The sequence below is a fragment of the Muntiacus reevesi genome, chromosome 1 (genome assembly GCF_963930625.1).
Source record: "Muntiacus reevesi chromosome 1, mMunRee1.1, whole genome shotgun sequence".
NCBI classification, from domain to species: Eukaryota; Metazoa; Chordata; class Mammalia; order Artiodactyla; family Cervidae; genus Muntiacus; species Muntiacus reevesi.
The window spans coordinates 264,277,322-264,287,624 of record NC_089249.1 but is presented as its reverse complement, the minus strand read 5'-3'; the positions used below and the strand labels follow the sequence as shown (position 1 = coordinate 264,287,624).

General features: G+C 38.1%; 1 long non-coding RNA gene across 1 annotated transcript in view; it reads right to left on the bottom strand.

The window, feature by feature from the left end:
* Positions 1 to 2,491: 2,491 nt before the first annotated feature.
* LOC136168926 (uncharacterized) overlaps positions 2,492 to 10,303 on the bottom strand; it is a 39,725-nt gene continuing 31,913 nt past the window's right edge. The window contains exon 3 of the long non-coding RNA XR_010663359.1: positions 2,492 to 3,013. This is a non-coding gene — a long non-coding RNA (uncharacterized lncRNA). The remainder of the gene's footprint in view (positions 3,014 to 10,303) is intronic.

Below are 10,303 nucleotides of genomic sequence, written 5' to 3'. Positions count from 1 at the left end.
GATGTTTAACGAAGTAACATTCTAGATGTATTCTTTGAAGAACATTTGCAGACTCGTTTGATTGCTTTAGAGCGCGGGACACAATGCATCCTGTGCGGAGCTGGCATTGGCTGACGGTTGCGTGCTGCGGCGGCCCGGCCAGGCCTCTTGGAATCACAAGTGTGTTTGATAGAGAACTACCTAATATGGTAGAAACGTTCATGAGTATTTTACATAGCAAAATGGTATTAAAAACTTCCGTCTTTTTTCCCTTAAGCCTAATTAAATGTCCAAACGCAAGACATGAATCGAATCATTTGAAAAATATTTTGAAACACTGTTTTTCCAAGAACTAAATTGGATGCCAAGATAAAAGATTAGCTTGATCTTTTCGATTCACTACTGAGATCCTTCTTCTTTTTCTTTATTTCTCCTTTTTTGTCCTTCTTCAGTTCTGACATGCTTAGAATGGGAGCAAATACAGAATATAGAGAGGTAGGCAGGAAAACTGTCAGTATGGCCATACTGATTTATTCAAAAGAGACAGGCTGGTATATTGGCTTTGCATTTCAATGTGGCATGTCAGAATTTGCCATTCACTGTAGCCCTTGAATCTCAGCATTAAGGCTCATTAGGTTTCTTCCTTAAAAAGAGGAGCAGAAAAGTCTAGAACGTTAGAAATGACCACGCTGCTTGTGGAGTCATGGCTCCATGGCAACATGGAGGCTAATGATTGGGGCTGGAATCTCTGACTGATACATAATCAAAAAATTATCTTTTCACTATCTAAAAACTTGGTACATACAGGTTGTTTTCAGTTTGAGGAGGAGGAAGGTCTTTCCCAAGATAATTTGGGGGTGGTGGAATAGAAAACTGGCCAAGCTAGATGTTCAGATAATGCTTCGACACAGAGGAGTATAATCAGATGACAACATAGGAACGCAAAGAGATGAGATTAAGTTTAAGCGATAAAAGTTTTTAATTATTTGGGGCAAATAATTGACCTATTTCATCATAAAATGAAACTGTTTGGAAGTACGGTTGAATCTGTGCCGAGGCCAATAGTATTTTTTTTTTTCTTTTTGCATCAGTGATGCATGTCACCTTCCTGCAAGGCAACCAGTTTGCAGATCTGGCCAGAGGGAAAATTACTGGACAACAAAATGAAAAGGAGGCGTAAGTCAGCCCAGATCTCTGAACCCTAGGAAAGGCAACTTCCCTCCCGCTCATGAAAGAGGACGATTGTGCTCAGTACCACTTATCTGGTGCCAACAATCTGGTAAGCTCTCTATTCAGCCCTGCACCAAGGCTACAGCAAGGTGACCTGGAGTTTGGGGCCGAGGTCAGGGAAAGGTCACTGCCTGAAAAATGAAACTAGTCAAATGGAAAGAATCCCAGGAATGAGTGAGGTTAGTCACCCACAAAAGTAGCCCAATCCAAGAAATGGCATAGAAAACTATTTCTTATGACTCCAAGGTTCTGACTCTTTTTAAATAATCTTGCTGCCCCTTGCAAACTGGTGCTAGGATGCTCTGAAGCATGGTCATAGGAATCCGCATTTTGTCACTAAAATTGCTATAGACTTCTTCCATTCCTTCAACTCTTCAGGTTTCCCAGTTCCCTCCTCCCTTCCCTTATTTCCACCACAACCCACAACCTCAAAACTAAAGACCAGACACCATCATCCTGTTGTCTGAAACTCTCTCTGCAAGCTGGTCCTTTCCCTTCCCCAGCATCTTCCTGGTGCCTCCCTGCAAAGGCAGAATGTTAATACACAGATTTGTTCGTGATAATGTTAGGTGGTCCTAGTATGCCATGACTGCCCATTTTAAATAAGCCTTTTAAGGTTAAAGCAACCTTAGTGCTTAGAATATTCGTTTGCCCTTTCATAGCTTTTCTTATCTCATGTGATGCATATGAGTCCTTATAAGGTACCTGTTAGGCTCAGGATTACTTATTTTCAGCCTTCCCCCCCCAAAAAAAAAATGACATTTCTTCCCTTGGATAGCAAGATGAAAACATTTCATTATATCACTTTATATATGTGAAAAGACTAGATGTACTTTGAAAAGGACTTTTAAATAGATACCTGGAATTTATATGTACAACTGATATGTTTACTATTCATCTGATTTCTTTTTCTAAGAAACCCCAAAATCATAAAGTTAGAAAGTGTTCAATTACTTCTCTTCAGTGTGTAAAATGATGAAGAGGGAGAGTTCAAGTTCTTTTTGTTTTATATTTGGTGTCAAGAATTCATATAATAAAGTCAATTTTATACAAAATAATTTCACAAAATTATTTTTAAGAGAATCAGTTTCCATAGATCAATTTCAGTAGGTCATATAATTCTTTTAATATGAGCTCCTTACTTTTATTAGTGCATTATAAATTATTTATCTTGGAAAAATACATTAAAAACAGAATTAGAGTGTCTTTGGTTTATATAGCTCGCAGCATTAAGTTAAAATAGTATAATACATGTTATACAGAGTGAAATGTAAATGTGGCCTAAAAGAATATTTTGAGTCAATTTCACATTAAACATTGAATAGAAAAGTTGACTTAAAATAAAGCAAGTCACTATATCACTCCGCTACAAGCAAACGTTTCGTTTGTAAATAAGGATGAACTGACAGTGCTTGAAAGTGTAGTTCATCAAAATCACAACAAGAAACCAAATATTATGAACATGTAAAATTCCATGTTTATTTAATATCCATTACATAGTCAGTTCATTGAAACCAGACTTTGTAAAGACAAATAACATTTCTGATGAACATAAACAATATCATATAGTTGAAATTCCTCCTGTATTTTCACATGAATAAAGATGTCATGATGCAAGAGTTCCAACAATAAAGCCCTTGCCGTGCACTGGCATGGCATCACTCAGCGCTTCAAGGCGGCACCAGCCCCATCAGCTTGAGAGGAGAGCTTGGCCGCTGTGTGTCAAGGGGCGCAGCTACCAGCACGTCTGCACTCAGCGTGGTCTGTGTCATGAGGACACATCCAGAGCTCAGGAAGGGAATTCCTAGGACAAAAAAATAACAAAACAAAGCCAGAAACTAAAGGCAATATGCAGATAACATAAAAAAGCTCATTCTAATCAAGGAGAAGTATGCGTATTATACTATTCAACATCAATTGTGTGTTTTTATAGTTGCTCATATTCCTTAAAGTTTTCTTTGTGCCAGGTGTAATGTTAAGCACTTTTTCTCTTTACCGTCTTATACAATACTTTAAGCACTATAAGAATACTTTAAAATAAGCACTGTAATTGCCTGTTTTATAAATAGTCAGGTAAGTTTGACAGAGGTTAGGAAACTTGAATGTGATTCACAGTAAGTAGTAGAACTAGAAAGTTCTTTGTGGCAACAAACACAATCCAGGAAAGGCCAGTTATCTTCCTGTCCCCAACACTGCGGATGGGCTGATAGCTTCCTCAAAGCCATTCACAGCCCTGTTCTGCCTTGCTTTTCTCTACCATGGAGGCTGGTAAAGTAAAAGTCTTAATGTTCTAAAAAGACCTCTTTCTGTCTGTGTGATATTTTTCTTTTTCCTCCAGTTTTTACAACCCAAACCACAGCACAGATTTCCTTGCTCCCTAGAGTAACCATGTAATAGATTTTGACCAAGGAGAAGGTGAACTTGGGAGCTGGAGCTTCCCAGAATTTTAAGAACAGACTCAGTTGTACAGTCGATCTCTACTTATGAGGGTAGGTCTCCTGTTAAGTGTTCTAACAGGAAGGAAGGAATAAAAGGAGAGAGGGAGGTAGGGAGGAAGAAAAAAGAGAAAAACATAAGGAGACAGACTCCTGGATTATCCTGGATTATCCATTCTCAGATTTATTGGTACATAAGAAAAAGTCCTATCTGCTAAGCTGTGTTAATTTGGTCCTTGTGTTGACTACACTGGTTATCTAAAACTATTTTTAAAGATTTGTGACTTATTGAGGGGGTGGGAGCAATAATCACTAGTATTTGTTAAATAAAAGGACAAGTGACTGTCATATATCTTAATTGTGGTATATTCTATACCATATTTCTACAGTAAAATTAATGTTGAGTGACTTTCCTTTCATAAATGCAAAACACTAGCACATTTGAAATAGCTATCAGTTCTTCTTAATGTAAGTATGCAGGTTAAAGAAATAAGTTAAACCCTTTGGGTAATGTGCATGTAAAAGACGACTATAGTCCTGATCATAGGGGTTCCAAAATCCAGAATTGAACTTATCCCTGGACCCAATAGAAAAGGAAAGGAGAAGAATCCAAGAGGGAAAATAAGAAATTTTTGCAGAAGGGTAAATGCTCAGGTTAAATTGTTTTTCTATTAAATTGAACAAGACCCACTTTCTAATCCACTCCCTGTGTTAGTGATTAAAATCCCATTTCCAGTATTGTTGGCTATATGATCTTAGATAAGTTAGTTTCACTTCTCTAAGTTGCCAACTGTTTTCAACCATGAAGTCCACATTTTGCAACCCATCTCATAGGTTTGCTTTAGGGTTAGCTAAAACAATGAGGTGAATCGCCTAGTACTGTGCCTGACAATAAAGTACAGTTAACAGACTTTAATCCTCCCTGCCACAGCCCCAACCCAGTTCCCATCACTCATCCCCTTGACAGAAGTTTGACTTCAATCTCTGAAAACATTTTTCTTTTTCTTACTTCACAGCCCAATCACCATACAAAGACCATATTTGACTGGACACAGATTTTAGTGAAAGAAATACCTCCTACTGAGATGTAAGCTTGCTGAAGGCAGAACTGTGTCTGATCAATGTTTACATTCCTCAGAATCTTGAGTTTCTAAAGAATTTCCAGTTTGGATGTCTGAACAGGAAAGAATGTCTGAGCCCGCTGTATTAACATTTGATGATTTATCAACCCACGTGACATCTTTTTAAGGTACGATCTTGTCAACCCTTACTATTCATTGAGCACAGTGCCTGAGGACCTTAAAGTCATTGTGAACGAAAGCAGCGCTACAGTATGGATGATAATATGAAGGCATAGAGAGCAAAAAGGAAAATGTCCTATGACATAGTAGCTGTTTATGGGAGCTGTTCACCATGCTAGGCACTGTCATACATTATCACTAATCTTCTCCACAACTCTGCAACATGGGTGTCATAAGCCCTGCATCACAGAAAGAAAAGCCAAGGGTCAGAGACTTGACTGATAAGTGAATTCAAAGTGCCTTACTCAGTTTGTTTTCAGACGTTTCATCTCTTAATGTCTGAGCCCTTTACACTTCATATACTACATCCCAGAAGATGTGCTGATTATGAATATCTGGCACAAAAAAAGTCAAAGCAGTCCTTTGTCTAGTTTAGCTTGGGATCTTAATTATTTAGCTGTATAACATCAAGATGATTTATTGCTAGTAAAAAACAATAACAATGTCTAATATTACTGTTGCAACCTACAGAGGTCTCGTTTAATCTACACAACATTTCTGTGAGGTACATATCATTACCTTCTCTTGTAAACAGATGTTCAAATTCAGGTAGAGAAATGGGCTTTCCCAAGTATCAGACCTGAAACCCATACCACGACCCCATCACCTCGTCCAGAGTTCTTTTTGCCATGCTGCCATACTTTGCTCTCCATGCTACTTTGCCTGAACTTCAGTGAATAAAGGTCAAAGGAAGGGATGAGGATGTGGTGTTATTACCATCTTTGGTCCTTCTTCTTTCTATTATCTAAAATGCTTTCTGCTGAACAAGGACTTTAAAAAAAAAAAAAAAAAACTAGGTCTCTTCTAAAAAGGCATTCTGATAAAGTATGAATTCAATAAAGCAAGTCTTCCCACTGAGCATGGTTGAGTCAGTGTTAGAGTGATTTTCTAAAGGTCCTTAGTTCAAGCTTGGTTTTAGGTGTGTTCTTTTTCTCTTCCTTGGCGTCTGTTTTCAAACCAATAGTGAGTAATCACTTTATGAGCTAGAATAGCTCTGGGGAATTTAACGGTGCTGGAACTCATGTCTAGGTCACCAGTTCAGATTCTAAGATATATGGTTCTGTCGTCTTCTAACCTATGACTTCAAGCAGTAAGAGCAGACCAATATCTTTAAACTAGTATATTGTATCAGAAGACCATTCTTCCCTATTTTGATTTAGAGGTGCTGGTGAGGAATCAAGTGGGATTGTTACTTCTGAGAACTGGCAGGGCAGTAAGCATCATTCAGTCCACTGACATATTTAATAGCATGCCTTTTATGCTGTTAGAAGCACGAGAGCTAGATATAAGCAACCTGATGAAGTGGGATAGTGTATATTCCTTTAAAAAAATTCATCTGTAGTTTGGGAGAAGAGAAATTAGGTTGAGCGACAGAAAGAGCAGCAAGGAGGAGTTGACAAAGAAAGACAATGATGATCCAAATTTTAACTAATCAGAAAGAATGATAAACTGAGTCAATAGCTAAACCTGGGAAGGAGAGAGAATCAAATGCCAGCTTGTCAACTCTGAAGACTAGGGAACCCTGGACAATAAAGCAGAAGGTCAGTTAATTCAGTACTCAATTATTCTTAGCTTTTTGATGATCTCTAAGTATTTAAAAACTTTGTTTTCAAGTATTACTAAGAAAGTGTTAATCACTCAGTCATGTCCGACTCTCTGTGACCTCAGGACTATAGCTCACCAGGTTCCTCCATCCATGGAATTCTCCTGGCAAGAATACTGGAATGGGTAGCCTTTCCCTCCTCACAGGCTTCCCTGGTAGCTCAGCTGGTAAAGAATCTGCCCACGGGAGACCTGGATTTGGATCCCTGGGTTGGGAACATCCCCTGGAGAAGGGAGTGGCTACCCACTCCAGTATTCTGGCCTGGAGAATTCCATGGACTGTATAGTCCATGGGGTCGCAAAGAGTCAGACACAACTGAACGACTTTCACTTTCACTTTTCCCTTCTTCAGGGGAGAGGTCTAGGAAGCTAGACTCATGCATTGCAGGCATATTCTTTACCATCTGAGCCACCAGGGCATGGCATCCCACCCCAGTTTCCGGCTTAGAGAATCCCATGGACAGAGGAGCCTGGCAGGCTACAGTCCATGGGGTTGCAGAGTTTGACACTACTAAAGCAACTTAGCATGCATGCATGCATTACTGAGGAAAGGTACATGAATCAGGAAGACTGAGTAATACTTAACAGATAGTATCCTGGTTCTTAGAGTGGACCAAAGATGTAAAGGTGTCCTTCACAGCCTCCCGCTTACAAAGGCTTCTTTTTGTTTGTGCCGTACCTTATATATTTTTTATTTCTTCTTGAACCTTTGTTTATGATTGTGAAATGCCATACTAGCAGGAGTAAACACTTTTATTTCATTATTCTCTCTAACAAATATTTACTCTTTAATCTTTGCAACAAGCCTCTGAGATAGGATCCATTATTAACCCCATTTTACAGGTGAGGACGCTGGCATAGAGAGATCTGAAACTCTCCAAGTTCATGGAGATAATTCATTAGTGAAGCAAGAATTCAAACTCAGGCAGTTTTCTCCAAGTCCTTGTTCTTAACCACTATACTCACTATATTTAAAGCAATTAAAATATTTTATAGTTTTCTAAATACAAAACTTTAGCTACAAACACAGCTATAGATGTGTTTCCAAATATTTAGTGGTTCTATAACTTTCCTGAAAAATAAAAAAGTTTTCTATGCAGAAGCTATGATTTAATTCCTAATCTGTTTAGGTATGCAAATATTATATTTTTAAAAATAAAAATGATAACATTATTTTTGTCTATATACTTATAACAATTATTTAAGAAATATGAAAATTTCATGAAGAACCTAAAAATTAAAATATTTTAACTGGCTTTGTTCAAAAGCTAAGTCAGAGCTAACAGGGCACTGCTTTGAGGTATGTCTAGTTTATAAATAACAAAAGACTCCTATATTCCTACCATCATTTCTGGGCACTGTAAACATTGTTTGTATTAATGAAAATGCTAGTTCAGTTGGTGGCATTTCAAACAAGGAAGCAGAGGCTCTACTTTGAAGCTGAACATAAACATAATTGGAAAAGGTGATGATGAACTAAACCATATTTACACAAGCATTTGAAATAATGGCTCATGAGTCCTGTAGGATATTTTTCCCCTTTAAAGACAATCACACACAGTACTCTATTGGTTCATTTCTTGGCATCTTATTCATGCTATAAATCTCCCTGCTGGATAGGAAATCTAGTCATATCACCATCATTTTTCAAATTAAGCTCATTTCCCTTGCTGAGCGCTTAGATGAAGTAAAATCTAAGGATTTCTCAATTTACTTCATTATTTTTTTGAAATCAGAATTTCAACCAGTGGTAAGTAGAATGAAAAACTTGTAAACTTTATATTATGGTAGGGGAGGATGTGATGGGAGTATGTGTGTGTGTTTGTGTGGTTCATTCATGTTCCCAACCACAGACTGTTGCAATGATGACAAAAATTTGGGATTAGAAACTGGTGAATATGCATTCTCTGAGAAAAATGCAAATTTAAAATGAGGTGGACTTTACCTCAATTGCATATTTATTCACCAAAGTCATAGAAAACCCAACCTCATTTCAGGTTTCTTGAAAAGTAAACCAAAAAATGATTAAGCATCTCTGATAAAAGTGTGCAGATATGAATAAAATGCTGAATGTTACAGATGAAAAAAAAAAGAAACTTCCTACACTTAAAAAAAAAATCAAAACTTATTTTAACCAAAATCATTTCTAGGCAATCTAGTGAGTAAATTTTGAACATCTCAACCTGAAGCTTTTTTGAAGTTTTTCTGAAAGTTGCACACTTGGAGTTTCTATCTCCAGCCTTACAAGAAGCACGAACTTCCTATCTGTATATCCAAGACATACACTCTCCAAGAAGACACTAGCATAAGGTACACTAGCGTAGTGGTTCTCAAAATGTGATCTAAGAACTCCTAGCGTTCCATGGAAATACTATATGTAGCCTATGGTGTAGGCTAGTCAGTGGTGATGGCCATCCTCTTTGTTTTGGTATAAGCTAATAATTACTTATGATCTATAGTAAAATTAGATGTTAGCTCCTATTGCTTCATCAAAGACAGCACTAATTCTGATTAACTACGTTAAAGGGTATGACTGAAGTAGAAGTAGGCAATGGATTTTTGGATTTATCCAAGTGGCCTGAAGATTGGAGTATTTTTCCAGTCATGTTCTGTAGATTTCCAGACTGCTAAAGATTTCCAGACTATTGTAGATATCCAGACAACTGTAGATTTCCAGACTACTGTGTTCTATGAGAAAAAGTTGACCCATTCTAAAGGAGGTAGGTTTCAAATGACTATATGGAGTGTAATTTCCGTTGGAATGGTTTCTCTTAATCTTGATCTTCCACCATTCCCGTTGCTGTGGTACTGCCCAAGGGCTCATGGTTCCTACAGTCTTCAGACTGCCTTTCAGCACATTAACATATTCTTCCCAATCTCACAGTGGTTGCACCTTAAGGGAAGGAGTTACGGCCTTTTTTTCTTTCCTTTCATCTTTTGTTGTGTGCCTAGCACCTAAGAGTCTGCTCCATAGAATCATCTTAAATGAATGCAGGGAGATAATTAAAGTAGATGATTTGCTGTAGAGTAATACTTGATTACCTAAATGAAAAATTATTATCTTAAAGAAAGTAAAAACCATAATCCATTAGAAATGTCCAACCACCTCACGCCATGCCAAAATATTTTCTGATATAAAGGGCACTTTTGTGACAACCTCTCCCCGCCCCCCCACATAATCATTTGCATAAGAACACTGGCCTCCACTTTCACATCCTTGTCTCCCTGCCTCAGATACATGATGCTTCATGACTCTAAAAACCTCCTGTCAACCCCAAGCTTTAGACCCACTAAGCTCAGGTGTCATTACCAATTGTATACCATTTTATAATAGCATCGAGACCAGAGTACTTAAGCGTCTTACAACATGCTTTTTCATGAGCACTCATGTTTTGGAGAAGGTGACCAGTCCGTCACTTCCAGGATCCCAGTGTTAGCTTACTTCTCTGCTGGCACCTTTCTGACCCACCAGAGGCTGTGGAGGAGGGGTACTGTGGAAAGACTACATAAGTCTGATGGATGAAGCAATTAAACAATGTGTCAAGTTAAAATGATACCACTGTCTTAACAAACTAGACTTCATATAGGACTGAAGGAGATCACATTGAATATGGTCCCAGAAAACTGAGTTTGCTGTCTTAGAGGGGCAAGAAGAACATTCCAGGGACCTCCCTGGTAGTCCAGTGGTTAAGAATTCACCCTGCAATGCAGAGGACACTGGTTCAATCCCTGGCCTGGGAAGATTCCACATGTCAT